Source organism: Hylobates moloch, unplaced genomic scaffold, assembly GCF_009828535.3.
Source record: "Hylobates moloch isolate HMO894 unplaced genomic scaffold, HMol_V3 SCAFFOLD_2, whole genome shotgun sequence".
NCBI classification, from domain to species: Eukaryota; Metazoa; Chordata; class Mammalia; order Primates; family Hylobatidae; genus Hylobates; species Hylobates moloch.
Window position 1 is genome coordinate 89,488,727 of NW_026652277.1, and position 25,722 is coordinate 89,514,448.

The 25,722-nt window shown below is 36.7% G+C and overlaps 1 long non-coding RNA gene across 1 annotated transcript in view; it reads right to left on the reverse strand.

The window, feature by feature from the left end:
• Positions 1-25,722, reverse strand: part of LOC116468873 (uncharacterized) — a 628,872-nt gene that overhangs the window by 313,096 nt on the left and 290,054 nt on the right. The window contains exon 2 of the long non-coding RNA XR_004248159.1: positions 18,826-18,880. This is a non-coding gene — a long non-coding RNA (uncharacterized LOC116468873). The remainder of the gene's footprint in view (positions 1-18,825; positions 18,881-25,722) is intronic.

Below are 25,722 nucleotides of genomic sequence, written 5' to 3' on the forward strand. Positions count from 1 at the left end.
TCTCACCACTCCTATTCAACATAGTGTTGGAAGTTCTGGCCAGGGCAGTCAGGCAGGAGAAAGAAACAGGGTATTCAATTGGGAAAAGAGGAAGTCAAATTGTCCCTGTTTGTACATGACATGATTGTATATCTAGAAAACCCCATCGTCTCAGCCCAATATCTCCTCAAGCTGATAAGCAACTTCAGCGAAATCTCAGGATACAAAATCAATGTGCAAAAATCACAAGCATTCTTGTACACCAATAACAGACAAACAGAGAGCCAAATCATGAGTGAACTCCCATTCACAATTGCTTCAAAGAGAATAAAATACCTAGGAATCCAACTTACAAGGGATGTGAAGGACCTCTTCAAGGAGAACTACAAACCACTGCTCAATGAAATAAAAGAAGATACAGACAAATGGAAGAACATTCCACGCTCATGGGTAGGAAGAATCAATATCATGAAAATGGCCATACTGCCCAAGGTAATTTATAGATTCAATGCCATCCCCATCAAGCTACAGATGACTTCCTTCACAGAATTGGAAAAAACTGCTTTCAAGTTCATATGGAACCAAAAAAGAGCCCCCATTGCCCAGTCAATTCTAAGCCAAAAGAACAAAGCTGGAGGCATCACGCTACTGACTTCAACTATACTACAAGGCTACAGTAACTGAAACAGCATGGTACTGGTACCAAAACAGAGATATAGACCAATGGAACAGAACAGAGCCCTCAGAAATAATGCCACATATCTACAACTATCTGATCTTCAACAAACCTGACAAAAACAAGCAATGAGGAAAGGATTCCCTATTTAATAAATGGTTCTGGGAAAACTGGCTAGCCATATGTAGAAAGCTGAAACTGGATCCCTTCCTTACACCTTATACAAAAATTAATTCAAGATGGATTAAATACTTAAATGTTAGACCTAAAAACATAAAAACCCTAGAAGAAAACCTAGGCAATACCATTCAGGACATAGGCATGGGCAAGGACTTCATGTCTAAAACACCAAAAACAATAGCAACAAAAGCCAAAATTGACAAATGGGATCTAAGTAAACTAAAGAGCTTCTGCACAGTGAAAGAAACCACCATCAGAGTGAACAGGCAACCTACAAAATGGGAGAAAATTTTTGCAACCTACTCATCTGACAAAGGGCTAATATCCAGAATCTACAAAGAACTCAAACAGATTTACAAGAAATAAACTCCATCAAAAAGTAGGCAAAGGATATGAACAGACACTTCTCAAAAGAAGACATTTATGCAGCCAAAAAACACATGAAAAAATGCTCATCATCACTGGCCTTCAGAGAAATGCAAATCAAAACCACAATGAGCTACCATCTCACACCAGTTAGAATGGCAATCATTAAAAAGTCAGGAAACAACAGGTGCTGGAGAGGATGTGGAGAAATAGGAACACTTTTACACTGTTGGTGGGACTGTAAACTAGTTCAACCATTGTGGAAGTCAGTGTGGTGATTCCTCAGGGATCTAGAACTAGAAATACCATTTGACCCAGCCATCCCATTACTGGGTATATACCCAAAGGATTATAAATCATGCTGCTATAAAGACACATGCACACATGTTTATAGCGGCACTATTAACAATAGCAAAGACTTGGAACCAACCCAAATGTCCAACAACTATAGACTGAATCAAGAAAATGTGGCACATATACACCATGGAATACTATGCAACCATAAAAAATGATGAGTTCATGTCCTTTGTAGGGACATAGATGAAACTGGAAACCATCATTCTCAGCAAACTATCACAAGGACAAAAAAACAAACACTGCATGTTCTCACTGATAGGTGGGAATTGAACAATGAGAACACATGGACACAGGAAGGGGAACATCACACACCGGGGACTGTTGTGGAGTCAGCCGAGGTTGGAGGGATAGCATTAGGAGATATAACTAATGCTAAATGACGAGTTAATGGGTGCAGCACACCAATATGGCAGATGTATACATATGTAAGAAACCTGCATGTTGTGCACATGTACCCTAAAACTTAAAGTATAATAATAATAAAATTTTTTAAAAAAGATAGTATCAAGGAAATTAAAAAAAAAAGATCAAATACCGTGGAGTCTATGGCTTAGGTTCTTATATCAGTTCTTCCATTTACTTGACAATGAGTACATTAAACTCTCTATTACAAGTTCTTCACTTGTAAGATAGAGATAACAATAATATTTACTTTAGATTAGTGGTGAGAATCAAATTATCTATTTCTAATAAATTACCAGAGTTAGAATAAGATTCTTCCATTATCTTTCAATCTTCATCATCACACACATATCAAGTAGCATTCCAATTTACATGTAACAATGTTGCCTACTATTATTACTCTATAAAGCATCTTAGGTCCCATAAATTTTTACCTATGTTAATTTTAAAATGTAAATGGCATATTAAATCACATTTAAATACATGGCATTGAAATACAGTATCTGATATACATGTTATAAGCTTTTCACATAATAAAATGAAGAGGTGTATACTATGAACAGAGGGAAAATGATTCTCACACATGATACAGCTTATAAACACTATAGTTTGGAATGGCATTTTATACTTTATTATTTTTAGAGGAATCCCAAAATATTTGTCCTTTGTGTATTATCCATGCTCAAATTTCCTCTCATTAAAGGATTGGAAGTGTGGAGATTATTGTATCTCCAGCACTCACAAAAAGTTAATTATAAAATATTTTCAAATGTCATAAAATTAAAAATATATTTTGCTTTTCCCTCCAAGGTCACATCTTTTGTCCATGAGGCAACACAATCTTCTTAGTCATATCTGCAGTGTGCTTGAGTATTGAGCTAATGGAATGACTAATAATAAAGTCCTAATCCAGTACACGCTAATTAGATAGATAGCTAAGGGATTTGACTCTTCAGAACATTATGTCTCAGAAATAAAAATGTTTTATTTTTATTTTGAAAAGATGAATCCATTATGGTGTGTGAGTGCATACAAAGAATTCTAACCTTATTCATTAAAATGCTTACTAAATGGTCAAAGAGAAACAAGTCATCAACTTCTCTAACCACATTATCCACCTACACAAAGCTCTATGACTTTGCAACTATCAAAAGCACAAAATTAGAACAGCAGCAACACTCAATGATGACTAATTCTTCAATATTGGATAAGAATCAAGTAGACATCATGAATTCTTGATGTTTTCTGAAACATGTAGGAAATCAGAACAATTTAGTTCAATTTGGTTGATGAGCTAAAATTTATCTTAGAGGTATATATGAATAATTGACTTAAAAATCATGTGTGCACTTAGAATGTATTTTTGTTGTTGTTGTTAACAGTCCAAACAAGTACAGGTCTTTGTGTGTTTTTTCATCTCCAGTGCCCAGGATGGCATTTCTTGATGGAAGTGTGAGTGGGTAAGTGGAGAGATTGGGGTTTCCTTATCTTCAAGGTGTTTCTGTAGGAAGTTCTTTTCTGATTCGAACTACTAGGATTTAAGAGTAAGTGTAGTCATTAAAACTGTGTTCCTGGTATTAAGAAAATGAAATTTGTGAAGAGAATTTAGGCATTTAGATTGCAGATAAACATTCAACAATTATATATTTAACTTATCCTCGGTTTTGGTATTTGCTAGATCAGAATGAACTATGATAAACCACCGATTAGAAACCTCTGGTTCTTACTATCAGGCATCTTGAATAGAAATCTCCAAAATCAAAATCTGCCAAATTGGGGCAGGGCTTCTGTACTTTTTTAAACACCAGAGATCACTGTAATGTTCAGGCAAGGTAAGAAACACTAACATGGAACTTTTAAGGGCTTTAATTTGAACCTGGAGAATGGGTAAGATTTTTGTTGTTAAAAAATAAAGGAGAAAGAATTTTAAAAAGAATTAATATAATTAATAATGTGTTCAAAAGTTAACATTATTTACCAACTTCTGTGCCTCCTACAAAGCCCAGGTCAAAATCACCTTCATGAATACTATTTTGATTCCACATGCTTTGTGTTCTAGCCTATGTTAGCCTATTAATTATTTCTGTAGACGTCCATGCTGTAGGTTTGCCTTTGTAGGCTATAGGTGTTTTTGCTCTGCCTTTCCTTTATCTGGCAAAGTAAGAGGAGAGACTAGATTAAGAGTATTCAAAACTAAACAAAACACACCTACAAATGTGTAAATGCCTTTCAGTCACCCTTTCAGCAAACATTTTCACATATTCAGCTGAATTAGTCACTCCCATTTCTATCCTCTGATAGAATTTTCTTCATGTCCTTTTTATAGATTTAATTATGTTACACTATGGAGTCAGTTGTGTTTTGTGTTGTATGATGCTCTCCTTAGGTAGAAAAGAAAATAAAGACTTGATGCTCTTCTAATCCCTAAGAAGTTCGCACAGTATCTGGCAAACAGATCATAGAAATATTCATAATGCTGAAGCTCCTCTGCTATTCTGTACTTTTTCAATAACACTTATTATAAATCTGTCTTTTATTACATTGTGTGTGGGTGTATTCTTGGGCATGTGTGAGAATGCAATATCTGCTAGTTGTCTGGAAGTTCCTTGAAAGAGTGGACTGAGTTTTCTTCTAACCTGAATCCACCTATCCCACACAGAATATAGTAGATACTTTTTTCTTGTTAATTGAATTGGGGATAGCCTAATTGTATTCAAAACTACTGGGACAACAGGTTGCAAAAAATAGATTCGGGAAAACATTGAATGTTAGGATGAAAATATTGACTCGATTCAGTAGAGCATGAACTGTCACTATGGTTTCTTGAAGGGATAAAACTAAGTATAATGGGAAAAAGAGATTGCTCTGCTCTTTGTTAGTTGTATATTTTTGATGAATTCTCATACCTTTTCTACATCTCAGTTTTATCGTGTGGAATGGGAGGACTGGACAATGCCAGTGGATTCAAAACCTCACTGATAATCAGAATCAACTGGGGAGATATATAAACATACAGATTTGTTTCCATCCAAATAAATCTGAATCTCTATGAGTGGACTCCAAAAGTCTAGATTTTAACAGATTCCAAGCTTATTTTGATAATCGAGTATGGTCCGTGTTATGGACTGGATGTGTCTCCCCAAAATTCATATATTGAAACCGTAATCCCAACGTACTGGTATTTGGTGGGGTGAGGTCTATGGAAGGTAATTAGGTCAGGAGAAGGAGCCCTCATGGATGGGATTAGTGTCCTTATAAGAAGATGCCAGAGTTCTTTTCCCACCATGTGAGGACACAGCAAGACGATGGCTGTCTATAAACCAGGAACAGGGCCCTCAGCAAGAACTGGACCCTGCTGGCACCCTATTTCAGACTCCAACCTCCAGAACTATGAGACATAAATTTCTGTTATGTACAAGGCACCCAATGCCATTTTTGTTATAGCTGCCCAAACTGACTTAGACAGACCGATAGCATCAGCATCACCTGGAAACTTGTTTAAAATTAAAATTGTCTACTTTCACCCCAAAACCTACTGAATCAGAAACTTTGGGTGGCATCCAGCAATCTGAGTTTGAACAATTCATCCAGATAATCCTCACACACACCAAAATTTGAGAGATACTTGGATAAAGGATGGATAAAACACCTGTCAACTTTGCTATTCAGTAATTATATGATCAAGGTAAGCAGGAAGACCATTGAAGAGGAGACTCTAGAGGAAGGAGACCCATATCTAAACAAAATGTATGTGTAAATACTTCTTTTTTTTTTTTTTTGAGACGGAGTCTCGCTCTGGGTCTCTGTCACCCAGGCTGGAGTGCAGTGGTGCTATGTCAGCTCACTGCAGGCTGCACCTCCCGGGTTCACGCCATTCTCCTGCCTCAACCTCCCGAGTAGCTAGGAGTACAGGCGTCTGCCACCGCGCCCGGATAATTTTTTGTATTTTTAGTAGAGACGGAGTTTCACCGTGGTCTCGATCTCCTGACCTCGTGATTCGCCCGCCTCGGCCTCCCGAAGTGCTGGGGTTACAGGTGCGAGCCACCGTGCCCTGCCATAAATACCTCTTCTGTAAGGGAAAGATTAACTTGTATTCAGTCTTTAGCCATAACACAAATAGTTGTACTTAGCTTTGAAATATCAGATCATGTCACCTTTTCTTAGAAGTGTGTTCTTAAATTTATACCCGAACCTCACTAAATCCTTCTCTCTTCTCTGACAACACCCTCTATAAATACTTATTATATGCTTATAATACAATATAACTGTAGTTTGTTCTCAACTATTTAAGGAAAAAACTATTTCTTGTTATCTCTGTAAACCTACCTTCTTACATAATATCTAGCTCCTCATGGATATTCTAGAATGTTTAATAAATGAGTAAAGTGAGTACCCTAAATAACGAGTGATACAAAAATGTGATTCTAATGAATTCTTTTGACTTTAGTTAAATTGAGATTATTGAGTGATTTAAAGAATTTGTATTTCAAATAAAAATGCTAATGTTTCAGTTGATAACACTTTCTAATTATTTGTAAATAAATTAAGCTATAAAAAAGGACGTGCCCAAAAGAGAAACAGGCAAATATCCAGTTGTCAGCTTTTAGTAAATGATCCACAACACTAAGTTACTTAAGAATTTGGCTGGAGACAGTCAATATTTTTATAAGCTGGCAGCTTAAATTGTCTTTTAAGAGACACCTGAAATGTTACAATAATATAAAAATAAAGCAGATATTTAAATTTTTGTTAGTGTTGTGAAAACATTTTTCTTCAGTTGCAAATATATAAATACTTGCATATATTTTAAAGATTGAAGTTCTAAGTCCATTATTTTAATAGCTAACAGCTGTCTGGTAGGAAAAAACTGCTTTCTCATTATTTATTTAAGTAGAATTTTACTAAGCATATTAAAAATAGTTTTCAATTGAAAATATGCATAATGGTATGAGAGGCCTTATTTGATATTATAAAAATATGAACTATATTTTTCTCCCTATTAAAGAATCTAGTGGTATCAAAATAAAAAATATATAACTTGTAATACTATGGATTTTAGCCTATTTCAAGGTCTAACCTTTCCTTTCTTGTGATACGGTATCACTGCTTATTCTAGGGCAATAGAAAATTGAAACTGATACATGTATTCTCAGCTAATTGAGGAAACATCTATTCCATCTACACTTGAACAAAGTACTTTTCATCTATATTTTCTTTCTTTAGGCTATATTTCCTTCTTTTGTACAGAAATTATCTGATGGCTATCACTATTTCATTTTTCTAAACCCCTTCTTTTTAATCAATTCATAACACTGATAACCGTATTACTTTTGATAGTTATATTTAATTATAAATTATACATAGAATGACATCAGCTAAGGCAGATAATTAACTTATAATATGAAGCTATGCATTGGCTGTCTTGCATACCATATTCTAATCCTGCATAGAAATATACTTTCTTAAACTTCCCAAGATCACGTCTCCTTTAGGGCTATTTCTTCAGAGAAATAAATGGGGCAGTGTTGGTTTGGTTCACCAGGCTCTCCAGTGAAATTTCCAATAAATTCTATTACTCTCTCACCCAATATTTGTACTTCTTTTTCAAGGGGAAAGTTTCTGGCCCTGGTCTCGAAGCACTATCTTCTTTCAACTTATTCTACCACAGAAACTACTGCTTCAAGGTGATAGCTAGCAGCTGGGTTCTGGGTACAGAAGCCTGTTCTTTGACAGTTGGATTTCTTAGGAGTTATCTAGTAAACTCTAGAATTTCTGCTGTTTTGCTGTGGTTAGTCCTAGCAAAGGATATAGCTAGAACCCATAATTAAAATTAAATGTCTGCATCATCTCTTATGGTAGTTTGCTCATATTATTCAATTATTGAAGATACGGTCTTTCAAGATAAAGATGATACTACTGCTCCCCCTCTTAAGAAAATTGTTTTGCAAGTAACTTTAAAGAATGTAGAGTGACTCATACACCCTCATTTTGTTTCCCTTTGTGACCAAAAACAAGGATTTTGAGAGAGTTGGCTGCATTAGAAGTTCAATCTGTGGTCACTGAAAAAGTTGATAGACCAAAGTGCTGAACTCAACAGCACTCTGCCCTTCCTCTTACTTCCCCCTTTATCCTGTCCCAAGAGAAATGTGAGCAGAAGTTTTGGGTCAATTCTACCAAATTTTTCATATTGATGGTTTTTTACAAACAACAAAAAATAACAAAACTGATGTCTTAAATAATCCTACTAAGTTGAAGATTCATAATTTAAACAAAATATTGTAGCCTGTATAATAATTCTGAAAAGAATATTTATAGAGAATGTCATACATACAAGTGTTTCTACTGTATTCAATCAATGTTAATTCGCTCCATTATTGTCTTCCACTTAGGAAGACAAATATCAGAGAATTTTGTCTTCATAGTTTTGGATTTATTATAATCAACTAGATTGAGATTCAAAAGTCCATATCCAAAGGAATAGCATGCTTTAGAACAATCTGGGTTTCATTTGTTCTTAAAGAGTTTGAGAGAAACAAATAAAACATCACTCTCAAAGTAATAATAAACCTGGGATAATAGTAACAAGAGCATTTGTTTTACTTTGAAAAACAAAAATATTAAATTACCCTAAGATTTATATTTCTTCTAGTATTTTAAAGATATGAGTATTAAAACTATTAAATGATTTCATTTTTAAAAAATTTAAAGAAAAGATCCAAAATGTTACAATTATCTCTCAGCTTTTGATTGATTTCTTCTTTTTCCTTTCCTATATTTTCAAAATGCAGGTAATAAATTTAGATTACTTTGAAAACCAGAACATATAAATTCCATTATATGTTCTCAGAAATTTTAATGTCATTTGCTGTTTTTCAAAATTTTCCGTACATGGCAGTCCTTTGGATGACAAAGTGACTCATCCTTTGTTCCCTCTCTTATTCACATTCCCCAAGGGCAGGAGTCAAGACACTTGCATCTGAGTTCCTCAGACATGACTTTACAAGGTCCTTGGCATAATGTGTTTTTATTTTCAGAAAATAATTTCTGCAAAAAAAAAAAAAACAATGAATTTACAGACAGTAAAGAATAATACCTGGAAACAAGTAAAGAAAAGATGTCTAGCTCACATGAAACTAAGAGCTTATATTTTAAAATTTACTGCTTAAAAATTATTTGCTCTCCCTCAGTCAAAAAGGTAAGAAAAAAAAATAATACTGTTTTCATTAAGCCCTTTCTCCAAACAGACTCAGAGGTGAAGTCAGGAGCAAGAATTCTGACCAAAGATTACACTTGGGACTAACAGAAAAAAACAGCGAAAAAGAGAGAACATTTTGTTGCCTCTGTTCCAGACCCCATTAACACAAACTCTCACTACGGTAGACCATTTTCCACAGAATCCTACCAGAGAATTTATTACACCTAAGAATCAGACAACTCTGGAAAATGTCCTGGTTAGAACATTTATTGCTAGCAAAGTCTTGGGAATTTCTATTCAATCTCTTCTCCCTTATTCTTACCCCCAAAGGTTTATTGCAGTAGTTCCACAAAGTTAGGGAGAGCAGGCACCTCCCCCAGAGTGCCATGCGGAAGACTCCATCTTGCCTCACTAAAACATTGTCCCATAAAGCTTAGCAGGTCATACCTTCCGGGAGTGGGGATAAGAAATAATAATATCTCAGTAGCCTCCAATTTCAAGAGCATGAGTGTTAAGGATCAGATTTGAGAGCTCATAATCCAAAAGGAGGGAATGAAAAGAGCAATAATAAAAACTGACTAACATATCCTTGGAAAGCAAGTTAATATTTTTAGGAGAAAACATTTCTCACCAATTAATTATTTTACTTAAAAAAGGAGGAGAAATCTTACTATCTTTGGTTTTATAATCTTTTGAGGAAATATGTATGTAAAATCAGAATCTAAAAGCTGCTAATCTTAACATTTTTGTTGGTAATTTATTTAGGTCCAATGATTAATGATTAAGAATACCCATCCTTTCATAGTTCAGTGATTGATTTTACCACTTGAGAAGCATTTTAGATGTGAGGAAGGATTTTAATGCATTAATTTCTATATATTTGAAATTTGGGGTTATCTAGTTTTAAAAAATTGGTTTAGTTCACAGCTGTTACATTACCTAAGAATTTATTTGTTAAAATGTATGAACTATAATCAATGTAAAATTATTGAATATAAAAAGAAAACTCAAAACAATTGCCAGGATGTTTCCAAATATTAGTATTAAATTTTATCATTATTTAGAGCCTAGCAATATGAGGAAATTGTTTACGTCTGCATTGTAGACATTAGCAAATCATTCAAGTCAAGAAAAAATTCCCCAAACTGCTGTATGGCAGAATAGGTGGCTGTGTCTATACAACTCTGCAACAGATTGGAACAAGAGCCATCATCAATCAACGTGTTTATCAAAACAATGCCCAACAACAAGATGAATATGGCTTTTGTTTTTTGTTTTTTGTTTTTCAATGAATTTACTAGTTGGTTTGGTATCTCATGCACACACGTCTGAAGGACAGGGGAATTGACTGCAAAAATCTGGGAGGACAAACAAAAAGATTAAGTCATTTTGCAAAGTATTTAGACATGAAAAATGGGTCAGTAGTTTCCTCAAATCAGGCCAGATTAGTGTAGAGATATAAAGCCTTGAATAGGTGATGTTATTAATATACTAGTAAGTTCAACATTAGGCAATTTGACACATTCTTTCTTATTCTTCCCCCCAAGGCACACCAAATTGAGCTTGATGAACAACAAACCTTTCCAGGAAATGCTGGCCTTCCACAATTCTCTTCTTATTTCACAAAATAGCCAGTTCTACTTTCACAAATTTTCTTATTCATCATAGACATATTACTACAGATAAGTGTATATGCCAAGTTATTTTTTCTTGACAAACAGATAATATTTGCCATTATCATGGCTTCACAAATTGAACATCAACAGAGACAGAAACTGTGTGAGGTCTGGAAGCTCCAGAGGAATGTAAGAACTTCGATGTGATGTTTCTTCACTGTTACTAAAAGACAAATCCCTGTTCTATGGAATGCTACCCCAAGGAGGCTCTTGACTCTTTAATCATTGTAGAAATAAAAGCAGGTATGTGCTCTGGCTATCCGTTGCCTCATGTCCCTGAACAGAAGAGTCTTTAATGCTGAAAAAAAGTTGATGTTTAAAACACTTTCATTTCAGAGCTTAATGAAAGTATACATAAATAGTGAAGATGTTCTTGAGTATGACAACATGAACATAAAAATCATGTGGGTTTTGCACACGTATGTTTATTGCGGCACTATTCACAATAGCAAAGAGTTGGAACCAACCCAAATGTCCAACAACGATAGACTGGATTAAGAAAATGTGGCACATATACACCATGGAATACTATGCAGCCATAAAAAATGATGAGTTCGTGTCCTTTGTAGGGACATGGATGAAACTGGAAAACATCATTCTCAGTAAACTATCACAAGGACAAAAAACCAAACACCGCATGTTCTCACTCATAGGTGGGAATTGAACAATGAGAACTCATGGACACAGGAAGGGGAACATCACACTCCGGGGACTGTTATGGGGTTGGGGGAGGGGGGAGGGACAGCATTAGGAGATAAACCTAATGCTAAATGACGAGTTAATGGGTGCAGGAAATCAACATGGCACATGGATACATATGTAACAAACCTGCACATTGTGCACATGTACCCTAAAACCTAAAGTATAATAATAATAAAAAAAAATATCATGTGGATTTATGAACACGTACAAAAAATGGCCAAAATATAATAGAAACATTAAACCAAAAATAGTCACTATTACCCAATATTGTGAAATTGTCAACAACATTCTAAACTCTACTGACTGACATTCATGCATATATGCATATACAGACAGATTCATAGATTCATGCACACAAGGACTTTCTTTGAAAAAAATAATTTGTTTTTAATAAACTTTTTATTTTGGAATAATTTTAGATTTGCAGCAGAGTTCCAAAGATAGTACAGAGTTTTCATATACCCTAGTTTCAGTTTCCCCTACTCTATTGTCTGACTTTACCATGATATATTTTCAAAACTAAGAAAACAACATTGTTACATTACTTTTAACTAAACTCCTGACTCTATTCTTATTTTACCAGTCTTTCCATTTCTGGAAATGTCTGTTCCAGTTCCCAATCCAGGATTCCATACTGCACTTACTTCTTACGTCTGAAGAGCTCCTCTAGCTCCTGACAGTTTCCCAGTCTCCCTTTGTTTTCATGACCTTGAAGTTCTGAGAAGTACCGATTAGATATTTTATAGAATGTCATTCAATTTGGGTTTGTCTAGTATATTTCTTATGATTAAACTGAGGTTATAGGTTTTTGGAAAAATTACATTGAATATAAAGTACCCTTCTAAATAAGTAATATCAGGGGTAGATGACATGAACATTAGTTGTTACTGGTGATGTTAACCTTGATCATGTGGTTAAGGTGGTGATTACCAGGTTTCTTCACTGTGAAGTTACTATTTTTCCCTTTCCATACACTATTCTTTGGAAGAAAGTCACTAAAATATAAAATATTCAGCAATTGAGTATGAGTGTTTGGCTCACACTCAAAGGTGGCAAGGTTGTGGGGTGTCATAAAACTTCATCTCCTGGAGAAGGGATTTTATACATATATTGTTAGGAATTTTATGTAAGGAATATTTATCTCCTTGCTCCAATATATTTATTCAAAAAATCATGTTTATCACTATAGACCCATGGATACTTATTTTATATTTTCTGCTATAATTCAATACGACATTATTGATTTTGTTGCTCAAATTGTTCAGCTTTGGCCATTGGGAGCTCTTTCAAATTGGCTTCCGTGTTCCTTGAACATAGCTGCATCCTTTTGTTTCTGGTTTTGTTTGGTTTTCACAATTTATTTCCTGCTAATGCAAGATGGTGAGACTCATCTTGTACTTTCTCTACCTCAGCTTTAGACTCAGCCATTTCTCCAAGGACTCCTTGTTCATTTTATTGGAGCTGGACAACGAGTAGAAAAAATGAATTTTTAACAGAATCAAGATCAGTGTCTTGAAAGGCCATCGAATATATGCCATCTTTTTTATTTTCATAAGCACAGACACAGTATCAAAATTTTAAAAGTACAATGTATAGTAACCTTTTAATCAAAACACAGCCTCACAGGTGGAGGCTAAAAGCCTGCCATTGTTTGTGGTCGCTGTTGTTTAGCAGCTGATACAGGTGTTCTGGTGATGCTACTGTGCTGCCTAGTTACCCTGAACACATTATTTTTTTTACTGAATTAATGGTATGTCATATTTTTCACCATTAAGTGCTTGTATGTGAATAAGTATAAGACAATGATTACTTATCGGTAGCATATAAATCCAGAGTCAGGAATGATGATGATGCTAAACAAACACAGATTGTCCACATGGGTGGCTGAGACAGTGACACCTTTGTTTTCTGATAGTTCAACGTACACAAACTTTGTTTTATACACAAAATTATTTTTAAAAATTTACCTTATTTCACTATTATTGCCCAAGAAAAAAATCTGTTACTATTTATTTCACTGTAATTTTGAACCTCCCTATGTTGTTCTGAAGCCATTCAGCTTTTGTAAGAAAACCATTAATTTATTTTTATAATTTCACATCTTTCTAAAAGGACTGTCATCTCATCATAACTATTCTGTTTATTAGCCATAGGGCCTTGGGAAAATTACTTAACCTCTCTAACCCTGTTCACCTCTCAAGACTTCAGTAAGTTTCCAATGAAATGGCAGACATAGACATACTTCCTAAATTATAAAGTACCAGATAATATACATAATGTCTTAGGAAATACATCTATCGATTTTGGCAACAAATATCTTCCTTAGGGTTGACCTATTTGCTAAAACATGTCATTGCACTCCTTTTTCCGTCAGTTATATTCTGTAATTGAGACAAATAAGTGCATAATTTTACATAGTATAAGCAGCCCTAGCCTTCTTACAACTCACACTTACACCGCTTGACAAACTGCTCCCAAGACTGATATTTAACCAGAAACCATTTGTAGGCCCTAACAGTTATTTGTGGTTGGTATTTATTATGACTGGTGATTTATTTCTGTCTTAATGGGTAGCTGCATATTTTCTGATTATAGACAGACATGCCATACTGGTTGCTGAATATTTTATAGGTCACCTTGATCACACACATTTATCTCAGACAGATAATGCACAACTAAGTAGCTCTTCCTTGGCATCCCTACATAAATCTTACTCCAGTCTCTGTTTTCTTCTGGCCTGACAGTCCCATGGGTCTCTGTTCACAATCATGTGGCTTCAAGATTGTACTTAAGTGTCTCAGCTGAAGACAATCAGGTGGCACTGAGCACAGCCAAGAATGGGGAAAAGGTAAACAAAGGGATAGTGGGCTTCATTAAACCATAAGGGCAGCAAGTCTCTTTGGGACCCTTACAACGTATGAGGTAATTCGGTCATATTGATTCTAAAAGACTCCAACTTTCTTAAGTGGCCACTTTAAGGGATGGCAGCATAATTTGGCCAGATGAGTTTCAGTGAATTTAAAGAAAGTTTACCTTTATTATTCATACTTAGTGAATATTAGGTATGAATAATTAATATTCTAAAATATTCTTTTAAAAAGTACAATCTAATGACTGTAATAGTCCAGAAATACAATGTAACAGGAGGAAACTGTGGCCAAGGCAAAAACACCTACAATTTATAAAAGAATAGTTGGATTCAATGAAATAACCTTGTTATAACCTGTTTACATAGTGTTGGCACAGGGCAGTCCTGTAATAAATGCTGTTCTATGTTGAAACTCTGAATCACATTAAATTAGCATTAACATGACAATGAAGCTGCAGAATGGTGTATGGGTACATCTTAGGAAGGAGCATTTTCCACTAATAAAATGAAGTAGCAGTGAAGTGCCAAACCATAACACAAGAATTTATCTTGTGTGTATGGAGAAGATATCCACGCCAAACATGAGTGTTCATTCTGATTCAAATTTGTGAGCTTAAGCAAAAGAAACACTTCAGAGAAATTCATCATGAAAAAGAATTGTTATACCAAAGTCTCATGCTATTTAAAATGGACTTTGTAAATAATATGACTCATTTATTTTACATATTGTTACTGTGTCTCTACAACAGACAAAGCAAAAGACTTGATGTTACACAGCTTCTACTCTCAAGCAGCTTACAATCAGAATTCAGAATCTCACCTCCCAACCTGTCCTCTTCAATATCCCCATCTCAATGTATTACCCATTTCTCATACAAAGAAGTTACCTTGAAAATCTCCTGCTCTTATGTCCCATAGCCTATCAAAAATCAAGTCCTGATATTTCTACTTTGCAAATATCTTTCAACTTCTACTGAGCCTGTCCATCTCCTTTTCTTCAGCCCTAGTTCAAACCATCATCCTCTGTCTTCTGCATCCCTCTGGCTGACAACTCAGGCAGTGAAGCCAGATTGTCTGAATTGAATTACTGGCTCTGCCACTTAATATATGTGGAACCTTGGTAAAATTGTTTCTCTTCCGCTATAGTTTGAATGTTTTTGTGTTCTAAAATTTATATGTTGAAACTTGTAAACCAAAAAAATATCTGAGATAAGTCTCAATCAATTTAGAGTATTTTGCCAAAGGTTAAGGATGCACCTGAGACACAGCCTCAGGAGGTGCTGACAACTTGTGCCCAAAGTGGTCAGGGTAGAGCTTGGTTTTGGACATTTTGGGGAGACATGAAACATCAATCGATGCGTGTAAGATGTACATCAGTTTGGTCTGGAAGCACAAGACAACTCGAAGCAGGAGCTTCCAGGCCATAGATAGATTTAGATTTTCTGATTGGCAATTGGTTGAAAGAGTTATTATCTAAAGACCTGGAATCAATAGAAAGGAATGTCTGGGTTACAATAAGGGGTTGTGGGGCCAGGCACGGTGGCTCACACCTGTAATCCCAGCACTTTGGGAGGCCGAAGCGGGCAGATCATGAGGTCAGGAGTTCGAGACCAGCCTGGCCAACATGGCAAAACTCCGTCTCTACTAAAAATACAAAAATTAGCCAGGCATGATGTTGCACACCTGTAATCCCAGCTACTCAGGAGGCTGAGGCAGTAGAATCACATGAACCCGGGAGGTGGAAGTTGCAGTGAGCCGAGATCATGCCATTGCACTTCAGCCTGGGTGAAAAGAACAAGGCTCCATCTCAAAATAAATAAATAAATAAATAAATAAATAAATAAATAAATAAATAAATAAATAAATAAATAAATAAAATAAGAGGTTGTGGAAACCAAAGTTTTATCATGCAGATGAAGGCTCCAGGTAGCAGGATTTCAGAAAAAATAGACTATAAATGTTTCTTATCATATTTAAAGAGTCTGTTCTATCAGTCTTAAGATTTCTGTGTTGATGTTTGTAAGGCATGTCTGACCCCCATTTCCCATCATGGCCTGAACTAGTTTTTCAGAATAATTTGGAATGCCCTTGGCCAAAGGGAGAGGTGGGCTTAGAATTGGCTTAGAATTTTATTTGTGGTTTACAAACTTAATCACCAATGTGATATTACAATGTGAGGCCTTTGGGAGGAGATGAGATCATGAGAGTGGAGCCCTTATGAATGGGATTAGTTGCCCTTATAAGAAAAGCCCAAGAGGTCTGCCTTGGCCCTTCCACCAATAGGAACACTGCCAGAAGTCACTACCTGTGTACCAGAAAGTAGGCCCTTACCAGACATTAAATCTGCTGGCACCTTGACCTTGGACTTCCCAACCTCCACATCTGTGACAAATACATTTCTATTGTTTACAAGCCACCCACCTTATTGTATTTTGTTATGGAAGTACAAATGGACTAAGACATCTTCCTTGTGCCTCAATTTGCTCATAGTTAATGGGAAAAATAAAATGGCCTACCTCATTATGATGATTTAATTAGCCATTACATTGTGTAAAGTCCTTACAAGAAAGCCTGGCATCAAGTACTCAATACATTTTAGATAACCCTCCTTGCTGCAATAACTTACGAATGTTAATCTGCATTTTTGCCCATTTGGAGTTTTTATATTGTTTTGGTTTTTGGTATAGCCAGAGTGACTTCTCTTCTTCTTAAACAAAATCCTGATTGTGTCAAGACCTCGTTTCAATGACTTCCCATTATTCTTATGTTTAACCAAAATCCTTAATATTGCCTACAGGTTCCTGAATGATCTGGCCTTTTTTTTTTATCTTCTTGCTTTTCTTTGTTTCTTTTTTCCATCCTCAATATCTGTCAGCTTTTGTTAAATTAATAATAATGCTCAACAAACAACTCTCCCAAATCTCATGGCTTAAAATTTCAAGGGGTCATTTTTGCTCACATTACATGCCAAGTCTGGCCAGCTAATCTCTGAGATTTTTCTCTAGCCTGTGAGGGAAGTGTGATTTTCACCACTGTCTTCACATCTGGGGATGAAGGTAGAAAGATCCATCCAGATTCAGTGCATTCTGTTCTATCAAGGCAGAGGGCAGGAAAGAGGATCCTAGTTAAGCCATGCCATTGCATCGAAAGCACTAGCTCACGTATGAAAAATATTATGTCTATTCATATCTCAATGTCCAAAAAGCAATATGGCCAAGCCCAAAGTCTAGACAGGGAAGCATCCAAGGGCAGAAAAGGAATAAGTAATTGTGAAAGAATATATAATTCAGCACACCTGGTGAGCTCCACAACATTGGTCTCTGTTTCTTTCCTCATGTGTTAGTGTCTTGCTTTAAGTTCTTGCCACATGCAGTCTGCCTAGAATGTTCTCTTCCCTGCTCTTCATCTTCTACAAATATATACAAATTTCCATCTGTTAGATTTTCCCTCATAGCACTTTTTAGAATGGTAAGTGCAAAAATAATTGATTCACTGATTCTTTAATGTCTTCCTCCCTACCACCAAATCTAAGTTTGAATAAAAGTGAAAGCTATTTGGGGACAGAAAATGTGTTAAATCTCTTCTGAAAGATCACCATTTGAGTAATATTTGAATTGCCTAAGGACATGGAGATTGACATTTTGATTAGCAAATGCCCATCAGATACTTGAGGCAAGCCTATGAATTTAATCCAGTTTCCACTCTCTACTTTTGACTTCATGGTAAAGATACAGCCCAAAGGACTTTGGAATTAAGACAACAATAAAAATTGAGATTACATTACAAGCAGTAATAAAAACAAGAAGTTATAGGTACCACAATAACAGGAAATCCGTTTTTGGAACATCAAGGATTTTTAAGAATATCATTATCCCCATTCTGTTTTCTGTCAGGATTCTGGAACTGTTATTTTTCTTGCAGCACAGGGAAAATTAGTTAGAATGAAGCTAAAATCTATTTGTTATTTATAATGTACTTTCTTTTCATATTGAAAACATCAGTGATCTCATCACGCTAGTTTTGCTTTTCCCTTATAATGTATATATTTTAAAAAAAACAGCTTATTTTCCACTTGCATACAACCAAGGGTTTCACATTCCTGAGGTCCTTAGGAATTATTCTAAAACTGACTGCAGTGGGGATTTCCTTTGACACTTAACCATGTCACTTCAAAGACTATTTTTAAGTACGTGCCCAAGAGAAAACACAGTTTCTGGTTTTAATTTATTTATAATCATGATGCCTAGCAAAATCTTAAAAAATAAAAGTAAAAACTCTTCCCGGACAAGAAGGGCTATAGTTTCCCACCCCTCTCCCTTTGCAATATAACAATGATGGAATAACAAGAAACAGAATGAACACAACGTACAGCTTGACCTCAATGCAGTCACATCAAAGAACAGAGGTAATGTAAGAAACTCACTCAGCTTTCAACGTGCTTCTCCTGGGGATTGTATAGCATCGTGAAGGGTAGTTCTCTGGGAAGGAAAAAGAGAGCAGAGCTTGCTTTATACTCATATTATATACATCTCTATGTATATTAGTGTATGTGTTTTACATTATATTAAATCTTTTGTTGGCTTTCAGACTCACTCTGAGTGAAAGTGCACAACCAACACCTACACTGTCAAAGTTCACTATTTTCCTTCTCATCTAGTTTACGTATTGCTGCTAGAACCCTTTCATCATGTCACTTGAGGACTCTAAAATCTCCAACAACTTTCCACGGCCTATAACACCAAGTTCAAACACCACAGGTTGTCATCATATTGCATCATTCTCCCTCTGCCAAGGTATCCCCACATTTGCTCCACAGGAGTCTTCTCCTTCATCTAGACCCAGTCCTCATTGACCCTTGAGTGCCCCTGCTCTTTTTCAGCCTTCCTTTATGTTGTTTCCTGTACCCCTTCATTAATTACATGGACCCATCAAGATCCATTTAAGACTACATGTATTTACCATTTCACTGAACTATTGTACCTTCCTTCTATGACCAACAATGGCACTGTTTCTTCATATACCACATTGCATTGTTACTCAATTGGTTCATAGCCATATATCAACAGTCTCTGTTAAACTATATTCTCAGATGATGTAAAAATTCTGATTTTTATCTTTGTTGTACCCATTTTACCTATTGATGCTGAACATAATAATATATGCATAACTAAATCTCAGGTATGTTTTAAAGTATATATGTAAGCAAAGTTAAATATGTATAAGTATAGTGTAAGAGAGGCTCACAGGTCTGCAATTTCCCTTCTTCCTCTTTCTTAAAAAGGTTTATTTTGGTATATTTCTCAAAGAAGGGTTATAAGTTACCCTGTGTGTGAACAACATAAGTGAGAACCAGGATGTGCCAGTGAGTCCATGCCCAAGGCACATGCTAGTTCTCCACCAATAAGGAAAAGAAATAGTACAGGGTTGGTTTCATAACTCTTCTTGGACAAACTGTGACAAGTATGAAAAATTCATACTCTCTGTAGTCATTCCCTTTGCAGAGGATAGGGACATGGAGGGTAGGAGCAAAGGTAAAATATTATAATCATCATGCTAGATAACTTTCTCCTGGATCTGTTTCCTGCTAGATAAGACCAAAATGAAATTTAGTTTGACCACTCACAAACCAGAGCTCCTCAGGCAGTTTATGTAATGTAGCCCCGTGAACTGAAGTTTGGGGAGCTATTGCAGGAGTAGCTCTTCTCAGGAGACTCTTCACAGAGTCCAGGTACCACTCTGACAGAATTCTATTACATTGGCTCTGCAATTCCATTTGAAGTTAGCATGGAATTTTGCCAATGACAGCAAGCTGCAGTGGTCCTTTTTTTAACACTTGGAACCCTTACTTGGAAAATAAGATGCTGGCAAGAGTTGAGGGTCTTGAGGTGCATGTTGTTGCAGAAGGTTTTCTGCCACCCTCGCTGTCGCAACTGTGAAGGAGGGTGGCACATAAATGAGTCACCTACCAGGTAAATTGCCAGTCAAAATACAGGGCACCCAGTAGAATTTGAATTTCAGATAAACCTCAAATAGTTTTAACATAATTTGTAGAGTATTTCTCTTGCAATATTTGTGACATTTAATATATTTATAATCATCTGAAATTCAAACTGAGCACCAGTTTATTAAATCCAGCAATCATGTAGACAGACAGTTAAGATGCTTTTATCATGGCAGAAATAAACAACCTTTCCCACAGAATTGTTAGGTCTCTTATCCAAAACACATCTTTTATGAGCCTATCAACTACGACAGTTGACACTTTCCTTTTAGAAATCAAACAATGTGACATTTGTCTAAAGTATGAACTACAATGGAAGAAGAAAATGCCAATGCTAAAACTTAAAATTCTCTAGTTTTGCCATCCCATCTCTCAAGTAGAAATACTTAGTATCTTGATCTAGAGAAAACTCAGTAATGATAAAATAACTACTATCAAACTCAGCATCAATATGTAGGGGATTGTGACAAGGAGGGTACACCTCATTTTTAAGCAGGTATATAACAATTGTTATTGAAAACCATTTCTAAAAAACCTTCCGGGTTCCAACTAAGTCAGTCAGTCTTATAATGGGCTCCTTCCATCCTCTCTGACAGTTTTTAGTAACTTGACTGAATGTACCAATCTCAGGATACAGGCTGTGTTATCACATACTAGCATCGACAGGTCCAGGAAGCCCTGCCCTGAAGCCTCAAATGTATATTTTTGGGTGGATCTTTCTCATTTGCTGTTGTTCTTTCTAAATAACAAAAATCTGTTCCTGACTTCTCAGCATGGTTGTTTATCATCAGTGAATAAAACCCCCCCCCAAAAAAAAGACATCACTCAATTTGGATTCTGCTCAGTAAAAATTAATATCTTTGGCGAATACAAGACTGTGAAACTGGCTGCTTTTCCATGACTGTGTCAGAGTAACATCTGGTAAGGCATATTATGTCCTGATCCACATAAAAGGATCTGAGAAGAGCAGCAAGGATGGGGTGACAGTTTAGCCAGCGATTTGGAAAGAGCCATGTGCATAGACAAGAAGTATGCGGCTAGCAGAGCTGGACCTATTTTGTTTTGCTTGGAAGATTCACACTACCAATCCCATGGTTTTGGATAAAATGTTAAAGTGTTTGCCTAAGAATTTTTGACGGGCAAGTTGATGACTGATTTATAAATGAAATCAGATCAAGAAGACACTTGATTGCTAAGTATGTGCTAGTTGCTGTGCTTATTAAAAGTTAGAGAGACACTCAAAATGAGAGCCGGTTGGAAAGATTAACTGAAAATTACAACTCTGTAGAACTTACGTCCTGGGGAGCTCAGATTAAACTAGGATTGGCCTTATTTATATAGCCTAAATTTTTCCCAAATTAAACATATTATTTAATCACGTATTTCACTTTGGAAGCATCTTAGAATAGTTTAAGGGTATTGTTTTCTATTAATGCTATTCCACTGATCAGAATTCTTTTCCAGAACCAACCCTATTTCTGAAATAAAAGTGGCTTTCCTCAGCACTTAGAATTTCTTTCCAAAGTTCAAAAGGTAAGTGCCACCTGGTGGAAATTTACTAGAATTCATTTTGATTCCTGCTGGGCCATGTAAAAGCTGTACACTTTTCTCTTTTAAAAATGCTTGTGAGATAGGTGGTTCCAAGATGGCCAAATAGGAAAAGCTCCAATCTACAGCTCCCAGCGTGAGCGACGCAGAAGATGGATGATTTCTGCATTTCCAAATGAGGTACTGGATACATCCCACTGGGGATTATCGGACAGTAGGTGCAGGGCACTGAGCATGAGCTGAAGCAGGGCGAGGCATCGCCTCACCAGGGACGCACAAGGGGTCAGGGAATTCCCTTTCCTAGCCAAGAAAAGTGGTGACAGACAGCACCTGAAAAATCAGGTCACTCCCACCCTAATACTGTGCTTTTCTGATGGTCTTAGCAAATGGCACACCAGGAGAGTATATCGCGCACCTTGCTCAGACGGTCCTATGCCCATGGAGCCTCACTCGTTGCTAGCATAGCAGTCTGAGATCACACTGCAACGCTGCAGCAAGGCTGGGGGAGGGGCACCTGCCATTTCTGAGGCTTGAGCAGGTAAACAAAGCAGCCAGGAAACTCGAATTGGGTGGAGCCCACCACAGCTCAAGGAGGCCTGCCTGCCTCTGTAGAATCCACCTCTGGGGGCAGGGAATAGCCAAACAAAAGGCAGCAGAAACCTCTGCAGACTTAAATGTCCCTCTCTGACAGCATGGAAGACAGTAGTGGTTCTCCCAGCTGGAGATCTGAGAACAGACAGACTGCCTCCTCAAGTGGGTCCCTAACCCCCGAGTAGCCTAATTGGGAGGCACCCTCCAGTAGGGGCAGACTGACAACTCACACAGCCGGCTACCCCTCTGAGACAAAACTTCCAGAGGAAAGATCAGGCAGCAACATTTGCTGTACACCAATATTTGCCATTTTGCAGCCTCCGCTGCTGATACCCAGCCAAACAGAGTCTGGAGTGGACCTCTAGCAAACTCTAACAGACCTGCAGCTGAGGGTCCTGACTGTTAGAAGAAAAACTAACAAACAGAAAGGACATCCACATCAAAACCCCATCTGTACGTCACCATCATCAAAGACCAAAGGTAGATAAAACCACAAAGATGGAGAAAAAACAAAGCAGAAAAAATGAAATTCTGAAAATCAGAGCACCTCTCTGCCTACAAAGGAACGCAGCTCCTCAACAGCAAAAGAACAAAGCTGGACAGAGAATGACTTTGACAAGTTGAGAGAAGAAGGCTTCAGATGATCAAACTTCTCAGAGCTAAAGCAGGAAGTTTGAAACAATGGCAAAGAGGTTAAAAAGATTGAAAAAAGATTAGACGAATGGCTAACTAGAATAACCAATGCAGAGAAGTCCTTAAAGGACCTGATAGAGCTGAAAAGCATGGCACAAGCTTTGGTAGCTGATTCAATCAACTGGAAGAAAGGGTATCAGCGATGGATGATCAAATGAATGAAATGAAGCGAGAAGAGAAGTTTAGAGAAAAAAGAATAAAAAGAAACAAACAAAGCCTCCAAGAAATATGGCACTATGTGAAAAGACCAAATCTACATCTGATTGGTGTATGCGAAAGTGATGGGGAGAATGGAACCAAGTTGGAAAACACTCTGCAGGATATTACCCAGGAGAAACTTCCCTGATCTAGCAAGGAAGGCCAACATTCAAATTCAGGAAATACAGAGAACGCCACAAAGATACTCCTTGAGAAGAGCAACTCCAAGACACATAATTGTCAGATTCACCAAAGTTGAAATGAAGGAAAAAATGTTAAGGGCAGCCAGAGATAGAGGTCAGGTTACCCACAAAGGGAAGCCCATCAGACTAACAGCTGATCTCTTGGCAGAAACTACAAGCCAGAAGAGAGTGGGGGCCAATATTCATCATTCTTAAAGAAAAGAACTTTCAACTCAGAATTGCATATCCAGCCAAACTAAGCTTCATAAGTGAAGAAGAAATAAAATCCTATACAGACAAGCAAATGCTGAGAGATTTTTGTCACCACCAGGCCTGCCCTAAAAGAGCTCCTGAAGGAAGCACTAAACATGGAAAGGAACAACCAGTACCAGCCACTGCAAAAACATGCCAAATTGCAAAGACCATCAAGGCTAGGAAGAAACTGCATCAACTAACGAGCAAAATAACCAGCTAACATCATAATGACAGGATCAAATTCACACATAATATAAACCCTAAATGTAAATGGGCTAAATGTTCCAATTAAAAGACACAGACTGGCAAGTTGGATAAAGAGTCAAGACCCATCAGTGTGCTGCATTCAGGAAACCCATTTCACGTACAGACACACACATAGGCTCAAAACAAAGAGATGGAGGCAGATCTACAAAGCAAATGGAAAACAAAAAAAAAGGCAGGGGTTGCAATCCTAGTCTCTGACAAAACAGACTTTAAACCAACAAAGATCAGAAGAGACAAAGAAGGCCATTACATAATGGTAAAGGGATCAATTCAACAAGAAGAGCTAACTATCCTAAATATATATGCACCCAATACAGGAGCAACCAGATTCATAAAGCAAGCCCTTAGAGACCTAGAAAGAGACTTTGACTCCCACACAATAATAATGGGAGACTTTTAACACCACCATCAACATTAGACAGATCAACTCCACTTTAACACTACTGTTGACTTTAACACCCACTGTCAACATTAGACAGATCAGCGAGACAGAAAGTTAACAAGGATATCCAGGAACTGAACTCAACTCTGCACCAAGCAGACCTAAGAGACATCTACAGAACTCCCCACCCCAAATCAACAGAATATACATTCTTCTCAGCACCACACCGCACTTATTCCAAAACTGACCACATAGTTGGAAGTAAAGCTCTCCTTAGCAAATGTAAAAGAACAGAAATTATAGCAAACTGTCTCTCAGACCACAGTGCAATCAAACTAGAACTCAGGATTAAGAGACTCACTAAAAACCACTCAACTACATGGAAGCTGAACAACCTGCTCCTGAATGACTACTGGGTACATAACGAAATGAAGGCAGAAATAAAGATGTTCTTTGAAACCAACAAGAACAAAGACACAACATACCAGAATCTCTGGGACACATTTAAAGCACTGTGTAGAGGGAAATTTATAGCACTAAGTGCCCACAAGAGAAAGCAGGAAAGATATAAAACTGGCACCGTAACATCACAATTAAAAGAACTAGAGAAGCAAGAGCAAACACATTCAAAAGCTAGCAGAAGGCAAGAAATAACTAAGATCAGAACAGAACTGAAGGAGATAGAGATGCAAAAAACTCTTCAAAAAATCAATGAATCCAGGAGCTGGTTTTTTGAAAAGATCAACAAAATTGATAGACCGCTAGCAAGAGTAATAAAGAAGAAAAGAGAGAAGAATCAAAAAGATGCAATAAAAAATGATAAAGGGGATATCACCACCGATCCCACAGAAATACAAACTACCATCAGAGAATATTACAAACACCTCTATGCAAATAAACTAGAGAATCTAGAAGAAATGGATAAATTCCTTGACACATACACCCTCTCAAGACTCAACCAGGAATAAGTTGAATCTCCGAATAGACCAATAACAGGATCTGAAATTGAGGCAATAATTAATAGCTTACCAACCGAAGTCCAGGACCAGATGGATTCACAGCCAAATTCTACCAGAGGTACAAAGAGGAGCTGTTACCATTCCTTCTGAAACTATTCCAATCAATAGAAAAAGAAGGAATCCTCCCTAACTCATTTTATGAGGCCAGCATCATCCTGATACCAAAGCCTGGCAGAGACACAAC